Genomic DNA, 11,153 nt, shown 5'->3' with positions numbered 1-11,153 from the left:
ATTCAAGCGAATCGCCCTGCACCGCCCTGCACCCCCTTCGCTGAGCGGGAAGGGGGACATGGCTCCCGAGGTCCTCTCCTTGGCTACGTGCCTGGACCACGCTGACCTTGGGTAGTGGGGTTGCTGACGGGGGGGGGGGGGGGGGGGTGGGGGGGGGGGGTGGCTGCGCGAATCGATATGCCAATGCACTGTCGCCAGGCATGGCCAGAGGTCAAACAGCGAGCAGCCAGTCTCGTCGACTGTGTTGTTCCGCCCGATGCGACTGAATCAATACGCCCGGAGGATGCTTCGTCGACTACAAGATTATTGTGACTACGACTCGAAACACTTGAGAAGACGAAAGCGGGAGCGAACCAACGGCTCTTCAGGACGTGCATCGTCTCGCAGTTCGCGCACATATCTTGCGCGGCACGGGGACCATCACAATTATGGTACCAGCACAACCCCGTCGGAGCAACCGGCTCTGCGCGCCCCAATCTTATTCTGGAACATAATCACGTCTGAATCCGCCAATTCATCCCGTCATCACACTATTTACCACTGCATGTCACGATTCGAATTGAGTCCAGGCAGCCTGCAATCCTTTACGGCTGCCTTTTGAACTTATGGCCTTAAAATAGTCACACGGTGGTGTCCGTAACCCTCAGGTGCATAATTAGTATGATTTGGCCATCTTTTAAATCATCTTTTGGGTATGCTCGGTATGCCTCTCGCGCACGCTGGTTGGGCGCACGCGGCAGGGAGACACACAGACCCCACATGCTACGCTCGTCCGGTCGGCCCGGACACTTTCTTGTCCAGGTAAAACAAAACTCGGTTTGCCGGCCTACAAGTTCCTGGGACTACAAAGTCAGGACCCCCACCGACCCCAACGTCGGGGACGTCCGTGGTTTCGCAACCGTCTCCGAGGATGTAATTTTGCGAAATGAGTTGGGGGCGGGCTAAACAATCAAAATAAATATGTCAACCCCTGAAATAGCAAAAGCACGATTTATCCCTGGATTTGGCCCTCTGTCAAAATTGGGGGAGGGGCTGAACCCCGAGAGGGCAGGGACTGAGGCCACAATAAAAAGAAAACTAAACCCCTGCCCTCCTCTTCCCCCACCCATGCGCAGCATTACACCTAGCGTTGCCAGCTTGTCCGATTCATAAGTCATGTGCCTGGGCAATCTGGTGAAAACGAAGGACATGGTACAGAACAGACCACTGAAGGACCAGACCAGATGCAATACGGTGAGCAGCAAGAGGACGAGTCTACTTACCATAGACATCCCTCCGCGCGAAAATCCTGTTCCCCAACCCGGAGCACGCGCGTCTTGGTCGAAAAACATGTCCGCTTCTCGTCCCCAGTTATTCTTCATTCGGTCAAAGAAATCACTATCACCACTACCGTCTCTGTAATCTCCAGCACGAGAATGACCCTCCATCGCCGCGCAGACCCGTTATAACCGGCGCAGGAAACTGCGAGAGCTCACGCGGCAGCACCACAAACCTCCGCTCCGCTCGACCCGACTCGCGTGCTCTGGAGGGTTCGACCCAATCGGAGCGCCGGAAGACGTAGCGTCATTGCCTGTGACGTCACGGAATGGTGCGCATGGTTTGGGATGGTTTGCTGCCGCGTTCCACACCAGAGATGAACATTTGACGTCGGAGTCGAATCACAGCGTGGTTGCATGCCTAAAAAGGCACCCCTCGTTGGACAGGTCGTAGAATTTATTTCTGCGTTTCTTTTTCGAAAACTTTTCGTAGCAGACGCAGTGGGCTACCGTCCCCGGAAACAAATGCTAGTCGTACCGCTGCCCAGGGCGGGGGCAATTGAGTGAAGTTTTCAGTGGAGCTGAAGGAGCTCCAAGCCATGGTGCTGGAACGATTTCGAAGTGTGTGTGGGGGGGGGGGGAGGAAACCAAAAACAACTTCTAAGCCCGCCTTCCCTCATTTTTTCCTTCCGAGTTCCCGCCACTTTAGTGCAGCGGGTGTTGTTTTGTTGAATTGCTAGCTGAGATGATCGGCGTTGCACGGGTAATGAAAAGGATATACTGCAATGCGGGAACGCGGCCAAAATTTGCTACGACGGGGGGGAGGGGCAGGAGCGGCACCATCGAGAAGATGAGGGACGCGTCCCACCATCATCGGAAAGGAGGGGCCAGACCGTCCCTCTATTACAGCAATCTTCTCAGCAGGCGAGACAAAAATACACAGATTTTACTAATGGGCTCCTGTCCCCAACTCTTACTACAATGAAATTCCCTAGCATCGGTAGGAGTACATTGCTATAAATACTCATGTACGATGCCGCCAGGCATGGGTGTCGATTTCTCAAAATGAATGGGAGGCTGAGTGTTGGAAGTCGGCATAAGAGGACTGATACAAAATTGTCTAGGATGTCATCCGCTTCTGATCCGATTTGTATTACATATATGCCACGCCAGGATACTGAAAAGTGAAATATGTGCGTAACCCACCGCGTGTGCTTGGATGACTAGTGATGTGCCCATGGATGTTTTCAAAATAGCAGAGTATAGATGCAATAATAGAGTATAAATATAAATGATATATACAAGGCTACCGCAACCAGTCGACATCCTCCACTTGAGCACACCAAAATGTCATCGATAAAGCGTGGGACACTTCAGTTTATGTCAAACAAAACATTGGCATTCCCTACACATAATTTCAGAGTATAGCTCTCACCTTTCCCCGAAATACGCTCAGACAATTACCCTCCTGTTGAGAATGACCTTTCCCCGCTCGTTTTAAAGCACACAGTATGCGGGGCAGCTGCATCTCTAGGGAAGACTGTTCCAAGTAGTTGTGCCTTTTAACGGAAAGCGACCCTCAGCCACTTCAGTTCAAACATGCGGCAAATGAAACTCCCGTCAGTAACAGCGTTGCTAGTTGAGTTGGCTTTTCAGTAACTTTTGTCATTATATTTGTGTGCGCGTTCCATGCTCAATGAGCTTACCAGCTTAGGCCAAACCAGCAGTTTATAGTGACCCCCAGTCGGACTCCAGACGGGCAGACTGGATGAGCAGCAACAGATTGCCCAGCAAGGCCCCAGATCGCCCTTACAGCATGCGTTTGATGGGCAGCAGCCCGGCCTGGCCTGGCGGCTTGCCCGCGGCCTAGCCGGGCACCAGCTGGGCACATGATGGTAAAATATCAGAGTATCAGTATGGCCTGAGCACGTGCTGAGCTCCAGCTGGGACCTTGCTCTAACCCCATCTGGTTGACACGCTGTATACTAGCTACGTACAAGTCCGTGCCAGGATCGGGCCCAGTAAGAAACCTTGCACAGCAGAGCAGAGTGCGTGGAGGGTGTAAATACATTCGACGCAGTGAAATGGTTGACGTAATATCGTTTTTGAATTGGATAAGCCCAAAATCTAAACTCATTGATTTATGCTCAAGATTTGAACCTAAACGCCACCTGGCCGAAGCACAGGTCGTTCAAAGTGAAAGTTAGCCTCTCACATTGCGCTGTTTCAGTTTAGACACAGCTTCTGCCCTAAACGTGCTTATCAAACAGTCTGAACCCTAAAAGTTTTTTTTAGCTGAAAATGCCATACAATAGAAGAGAACGTACTCAGTGCTTCGTCGACTTTGTAAAGACCGCTTTGACTGAGGTCAGATTGCCTTGCAAGAACTTAACCAACAGTTTTCACTGCATTTTAGAGAGTAAACCTGACATACTGGTTTGCTATTCCGAAAACGGAATTCAATGATACTCGCTTCCGAATAACAATCATGACGTTTTGGGCTGCATTTGCTGGCAATGCCATCGTTTGCTGGTGTCTACAAAAACCTGGCTAGTCTTACAATCGGGCTTTTAACACCATCTGCTTATAAAAAGAGCCTCCAACGGCGCAAAAAATTCCAAGTTGAATTATTTCGGCCGCAACAGAAATGAAGCAGCTCTTTGAGCAGCCTTCTGTCTCGCCTTCATCCTACTCTATGATCAGAAGTTGCACCAAACTGCGGTTATGACTTCGTGGCATTTTATCTAAGCAATGTTTCATTTCCTTTTAAAGGGTGCGATGTTCATCTTACAAAATATTCTATCAGCTACCCCATTTAACGGTTTACGAGCTAGTAGGACTAAGGCGATTTTCAAACATACTTGAACTTTGAAAGTAGATCACGTAGGATTATTATCGACAATACGAAATAATGGAAAACGATTTTCTAAGGAAAGAAAGCGAAATTTGCATAGCCTAAATTCATGGTGACTTAATTGTGAAAAGGGGTCACAAGTACCCCATCCACTTTCATCAGTCGGGCACGGGTCAAAAACCCACTCTACGCATAACAGCACGCAACTTTCTATGTGTTTTGTTTAGCCCATTACGTTGTAACAAACTGCTCATGTAATCCGAAGACCGCGTTTCATCTATCTGTTCTCTTTTCAAGCCTCCAAAATATCATTCCTGGTGATGCGGCGGCTGCGTATGCCAATACTCCGGAATGCGTCCTGGAGCAGTGCCACTGGAGAGGTGAAGAAGCAACCATCCGCTTGCCATTTAACAAGGGGCAAATATGCCCTTCCTGTCCGTTCCTCGCCATGTCCCTCCTGTCCGTTCTTCCCAACGTCCCTCCTGTCCTTTCTTCGCAATGTCCCTCCTGTCCGTTCTTCGCAATGCCCCTCCTGTCCTTTCTTCGCAACGTCCCTCCTGCCTGTTCTTCGCAACGTCCCCCCTGTCCGTTCTTCGCAATGTCCTTCCTGTCCGTTCTTCGCGATGTCCCTCCTGTCCGCTCTTCGCAATTGCCCCTCCTGTCCGTTCTTCGCACGTCCCTCCTGTCCGTTCTTCGCACGTCCCTCCTGTACGTTCTTCGCACGTCCCTCCTGTCCGTTCTTCGCAGTGTCCCTCCTGCCCGTCCTTCGCAATGTCCCCCCTGTCCGTTCTTCGCGACGTCCCCCCTGTCCGTTCTTTCGCAATGTCCCTCCTGTCCGTTGTTCGCGACGTCCCCCCTGTCCGTTCTTCGCAATGTCCCTCCTGTCCGTTCTTCGCAATGTCCCTCCTGTCCGTTCTTTGCAATGTCCCTCCTGTCCGTTCTCCGCAACGTTCCTCATGCCCCTTCTTCGCAATAACCCTCATATCCGTTCCTCGCCATTCCTCGCAAAGGGAACCCACCCAAGAAGTCGTCAACCTGCTATATCTTCCCATGACCCTGCTCCGCCAGTTCAGCCGCAGCTAAGCGCAGGTTCAGCGCGCAACAGCTGCTGAAAATTTGTTTCGCTTGATGGTGACGCAAAAGGGGATCAACGCAGCACACCGCGAGTCACGAGCAGCGCTTTCGCCTGGGATGAGTGGATCCAGGTCATGCCGCAGCCGCTCATGCCTGCGCAAGTGCGGCGCGTGAGAGAACGATTGGCTGCACTCAGGACCGCACCGCCAATGGTGATGAGGCAGACCTGGAGGGAGTATGTGACTTCAGTGATCTGCAAACAGCATGTCGTTCGGATACTGTTATCGCCGGTGTATAATGAGCCAACTTTGCTCTCTCAATACGCTTCGATAAAAAGCTTTTTGAATCGGGCAGCCAAGCAATGACGCAAACTTGGGGTAAATACACGAAAAAAACACCCCGCAAGGCAATTGACACCGGACATCTCACGTCTTTACACTGCTATGGCCAACTAGCCTGGATGGTAGTGCGCAGTGCTGAGAAGCTGCGCTACTCAAGATAATCCCGCCGGCTTGGAGCGCGCGATGCCATTCCGAGTTAGGAGGGGAGAGATAGCCATTTTGATTAGTTCCTTCTGACGAACATTCACAAGGCCGGCGCTGCATTTCTGTAATTTCCGGTTTTTCTGTAAGTTACGGTTTTTTCTGAAAGTTGCGGTTTTCAGTCCCTGCCCCGCGGCGCGGTGTCGCGCAAGAGGACAACGAACGAACCTCGCACCGATCTTTTAGGAGAAAGCCAGTTATTAGGCGCTTGATTTATCACCCATTCTTTTCTATCATTCCAGTGTCGTGATGGTTTTACGACCTCGTCACCCTGTCAAAATTGGTGGCGCCACCACGCCAGAGCCGGTCGCTTTAGGTAACCCGTGCATACTTTGAGACCCTCGACACCCATAATATCCAATGTCGCGTTTCACCACAGCGCGTGCCAGTTAACAAGACTAATAATTTATTATCCAACGTCAAACCCCGAAAAAACAATATAAAAAACGGTAACCCGAGTATCGCCAAGATGTCCTCGTCACAGGTCGGTCCAACTGCCGGCGGCTGTCAGAACTGTCCGACAGCTACATGCTAGCATCAACAATGCTAAAGACACACCAACACGTCAGTGTGTCAGCTGGGCAAATGTGCCGGGGCTTTGTTTTGACACCCCGCCGCCAGATGGGGGTGAGATCATCGCTCTGCTGGTGCTGGTCTGTAAGTCATGCCTGCAATGCTAGCTGACGCTGTTGGGGAAGCGTCAGTTATCCAACTAGGAGAAGCCAAACCGTGGAGAGAGCTCTGAACATACCAGGTGTTATCATTCCCAGACGATGACGGACTCTGGTGAGAACGATAACTCGCCAGCCAGGTCAATCGAAAACAAAAGATCTCATTTCGAGGAGCAATTCACCTTGAACGGCTTAAACACTCGAGCTCCGTCCACATCGACGGCATCCGTTCGGCACCAAGTTCACAGACATGCAAGCTAACTGCGACACAGACGGGCCGGTGGAAGGGGGTAACCCAGGGAGCGAGCTAACCGCGACACAGAATGATGGAAGGGAGTCACCCATGGGGCGAGCTAACCGCGACACGGAATAGTGGAAGGGAGTCACCCATGGAACGAGCTAACCGCGACACGGAATGGTGGAAGGGAGTCACCTATGGAGCGAGTTAACCACGACACGGAATGGTGGGAGGGAGTCAACCATGGAGCGAGCTAACCGCAACACGGAATGGTGGAAGCGAGTCGCCCATGGAGCGAGCTAACCACGACACGAAATGGTGGGAGGGAGTCACCCATGGAGCGAGCTAACTGCGACACGGAATGGTGGAAGGGAGTTATCCATCGAATGTAGAACAGCTCCAAAAGCAGTCCTATGGTACGTAACGAACGCGACGACTGCAGGTTCAGGCATCTCAGTATACAAAGGCACCCTTCAGAAATTAAGCCACATAACAGAGTCGCAGTAAACACCCACGAACGTCATGCACTCGACAGACATTGCAACGCCATGGCTGGTGGTTATGCGAGTAAAATACATGGATGACATAACAGGTAAAACGCTTTACGGGCGGAATGAGCTTTGGCGACCCCAAACACAGACTAACAAGCTCCTTTTAAACCTCAATAGACGAAACATGCGACACAAGCTGTGCAGCAGGACATTGCATTCTATGGAATGAGCGGCTAGCTCCGATGAGACCGTTTGACGTGGCACATGAGACCGGACCGACAGCTTGAGCGGCGTCCCGGACATCCTCGTTTGCACTTGATACAGCCGGCGACCTTCAGTCGGTAGCGGCGCGGTGCCAGCGATCACATTTGGCTCCAGGCGCCGCCACAACTCGCGCTAACAATAGACATCGACCCGGTCCGAGGCCGGGCGCAGAAGGCACCTCCGCTGTCTGGCGCACTTGGAAGACGACGCATTACGTCACACCCCGCAGATAAAGATATGTTATCAAAGCTCGCGTGCGGTGCAAAGCCGCAGGTACTCCGTTAAAAACTCCTTTCCGGTTGACAGGCGGCGGTTACCCGCCCACACATCACTGCAAAGCCGATCGCGACAAGACATCGCGCATCGTCCAACAGCCAGCGGCCGAGGGACAGTGCATAAAACGCCGACACGGCGGTGGTCAAAGTCAGGGATTGGACGGGCAAGGCCGCTGACCAACGCCGCTCCTCGCGCCGCGCGCTGCCCCGCGTCCGAGAGAGGAGCGCGTCAGACCTCCGCCGCCAGAGTCCGGCGGCCTCACGAGCCGGGCCGGACGCCGGACTCGGCGGCCGAGTCCGTCCGCGTGGGCGCCGCGTCGGTCCCGCGTGGCGGGCGGGTCCGTCTGGCGGCCGCCGCCCGAGTGTGCTGGCGGCGAGGGCCGGCCGGCTCCGGCCGGTGACGCCCCAGCTCGCCCTCGAACCTCTGCCGCATCTGCTCCAGCTGGCGGGCGGAACGGAGCGCGGTCACGGAGCGAGCGCCACCGCGCGGCGGACAGAGCGGCGGGTCGGGTCGGGTGGCATGCCCAGCACAACAGTGGACTCCTGCAGCCCCCAACAGCCAACGCGTGGGTGAAGAAGAAGCAAACAGTAAAAAAGAACATACAAATGAGTTATATCAATGCCGCGAGATGGGCTTGAAGTCCGCTTTCCGTTCAAGAGTTTTGCCTTCCGCCTTGTTGATAAGTTTAATTTCGGTAACCTGCCGAAACTATCTTCTTACAATGTGCTCATGACTAGAAAACCATAACACGATAACACGGACCACAACAACACCATACCATAATAAATTGATAAAAAAACGCATCACAGCCGGGCAGCGATATTAAGCCAGGTCAGTGACCATCATCGGAGTCGCTTTCGCAGCAGTGTGAGCCGCAATGTGCTATAAAGGCGTTATCTCCTGCTTCAGGGGAAGACAAGGACCAAACCTGCACTACCACTTCCTAGCCTGCACCCCCAGCCTGCATGAGAGGGGACAGGGGTCACGTCCCGCCGCCAATGTGTCGTGGCCCGCGACCTTGACCTCATCCCGCTGCGTGAGGTCGGCTCCGGAGGCATTGAGAGACAGGGCGGCGCACCGCACCCCAGCGCGGTCCAGATGCGCTCCAGACCTGGCAGAACGCCAGTCCCCTACCGTGCTGCAGCTGCATCGATGTCGCCCAGGGGCGCGGGGCTATCCCCCATCTCAATGACCGGCTTCACAAGATAAGGGACCTCAGCCGCTGCTTGAGTGCTTTCGATGTGTCACAATACGCGTCACGGAGGCCGCGTCAGCTTGAGAGGCTTGAATGTGGTCATAGTTTTTCCCCTGTGAGCCCCGATTGGTGCGACTGATTTGAGTCGCGGCTGAGCGTGACTTCTAGACGCCTCAGTTACGTAATGAGGCCCTCCAGGCAGTTCTGAGACATCACGTGACCCGTCACAGGCGACAATGGTAGTCCCGGCGTGATCTTGCCAACACTAACAGATGCGGCACATTCAGAACACGGCCATTTACGTTTTTTTTCCGGGTGACGGCGTTGCAGCGCTGTGACCCGATGTAGCGTCACAACGCCAAGGCCTGTTAGACTGTCAATGGGCCTATGCTAAAGCCAAAAATCTACAGGGCAGTGTCAGAGTACAATAGAGCAGCTGCGAACAACCAGGACATGATATAAAACGAGAGAATGATGCCATGTGCTAAGACCTCATTGCTAAACCTCATTGTCCGGTGCGGTCTAATCGCCTTGTGTGTGACCCAGCGCGACCTGGCGGCTGACCTGAGAGGCGAAGGCGCGTTCGGCGGAAGCCAGCTGGCGCTGCAGCGCCTCGACGGCCGCCTGGTGCTGGCGCTGCAGCTGACCCAGCTCCGAGCTCAGCTGATCCGCCTGCGGCAGCCGCACACTGGGGTCACGGGGCGCCAGCAGGTCACAGGTCAAGGTCGGGGTCACAAGCCACGACCACGGGGGACGACAAGGCTTGCTTCCACATCAATGGGATTTATTCTGCACTTTACAGGCAGCCACCATACTGAATGAAACCGTCAATGTTTTGACATTTACATCATTGAGGTTCTGAGTACAACTGTATGCCATATTTCGGCGTCCATGCTGCAGCCGAAACTCATCGGCGTCCAACAAATCAGTTCAAACAACGCCAAAACTAACTAGCTACAGATAACCATACTGGTCTTGTCGTCATCTCTGATTGCAATAAACGGAAAACGCGAATTGCAAACAAACGAGTCCTGAGTGCGAGCTCCTGCGGTGGTCACCCTGGCGTGTCTTGCCGCCGGTCTCCAGCGACAGCAGCGCCACCTGGGCCTGCAGCTGCAGCTCCGCCGCGCGGGCCGATCCCTGCGCCGGCGGCGCCGCCTGGTGTCGGGGCGAGCCGGGCTCCGGCTGCGGGGCGCGCCCGTGGTGGGGTCAGATGACCACAGCGCGCCGGCGTACTCACGGACAGGTGAGCACCGAGAGTGCGACACAGTGCGCCTTGAAATCCCTGTTGCCACGATAGCCTGAGCAAGGCTGCCCGGCCATCTCAAACGTCAAATGTCGCCGGGTATCAGGCAACTCATGCCACCCAGCACGCCACAACCTCAAACACCTGACCCGCCGACACCGCTAACACCTGAACCCCCCCCCCCCCCCCCCGACACTTCAGCCACCTGCCTCGCCGACACCTCCACCACCTGGCCAGCCTCACACCCAGCAACAGCCTCCTCATCTCCCTTTCATTCTCCCACCAGTTCCCGGCCCTGTATGCCCTCCATTCCAGAGCGTCATTTCGCTCGCGAATGCCGCGCTACAATGTGCTTGCTGTCGGAGTCGCGACGTTTGTTCTTTGCTCTCGTCCGTACAGCTTTCTTCCGTGTCTCCATCCCCAACCTCCTCCCCCACGCGCAGCCCTCTCCAACCTACCTTCGTCTCCTGCACGTCAATTCTCTCCTGGCCCATCCTCGTCCCCTGCACCTCGCTCCATTCTCAACCCACCCTCGTCTCCTGTGCCTCACCTCTCTCCCGACCCACCTCATCTCCTGCTCGTCGCTCCTCTCCCGACTCACCTCCCGCCCGTGCTGAGAGTCGGCCTCCTCCGACAAGGCCGGCTTCTCCGGTCGGCGGGCAGTCGGCGAGGCTCTTGCCGACCCGGCGCCGTCCTGGGAGGATCACGGCACGGGTCAGGTCACGGCAGAGGTCACCGGTAGAGGGCAGCGGGTCGACACCCGGGGCCGACCCCAGTGGCCGCACGCCGTGTCTACAGCGGGCTGTCCAGGACCCCCACACCGCCAGCCGAGGTGACGGGAGGGGGAGAAGAAGCGAAAGAGACTTTCGCACGAGATTAGCTGCTAACATGAGGTTCGAAACGAAAAAGAGCAGCCGCGACAGCGACCCGAGGTGGCAGCCAGAGGGCACTCCGACAGCTTCACGAGGGTGATTCACGCCACGCCCGTCATTGGTTTTAGCGTTGCTTCTGCGATCATTACCACACACTAAGAAGTCCTTAGCATC

This window comes from Pollicipes pollicipes, unplaced genomic scaffold (assembly GCF_011947565.3).
Source record: "Pollicipes pollicipes isolate AB1234 unplaced genomic scaffold, Ppol_2.1 Scaffold_7262;HRSCAF=8765_pilon_pilon_pilon, whole genome shotgun sequence".
NCBI lineage: Eukaryota > Metazoa > Arthropoda > Thecostraca > Pollicipedomorpha > Pollicipedidae > Pollicipes > Pollicipes pollicipes.
Note: the sequence above shows the minus strand (reverse complement) of the source record.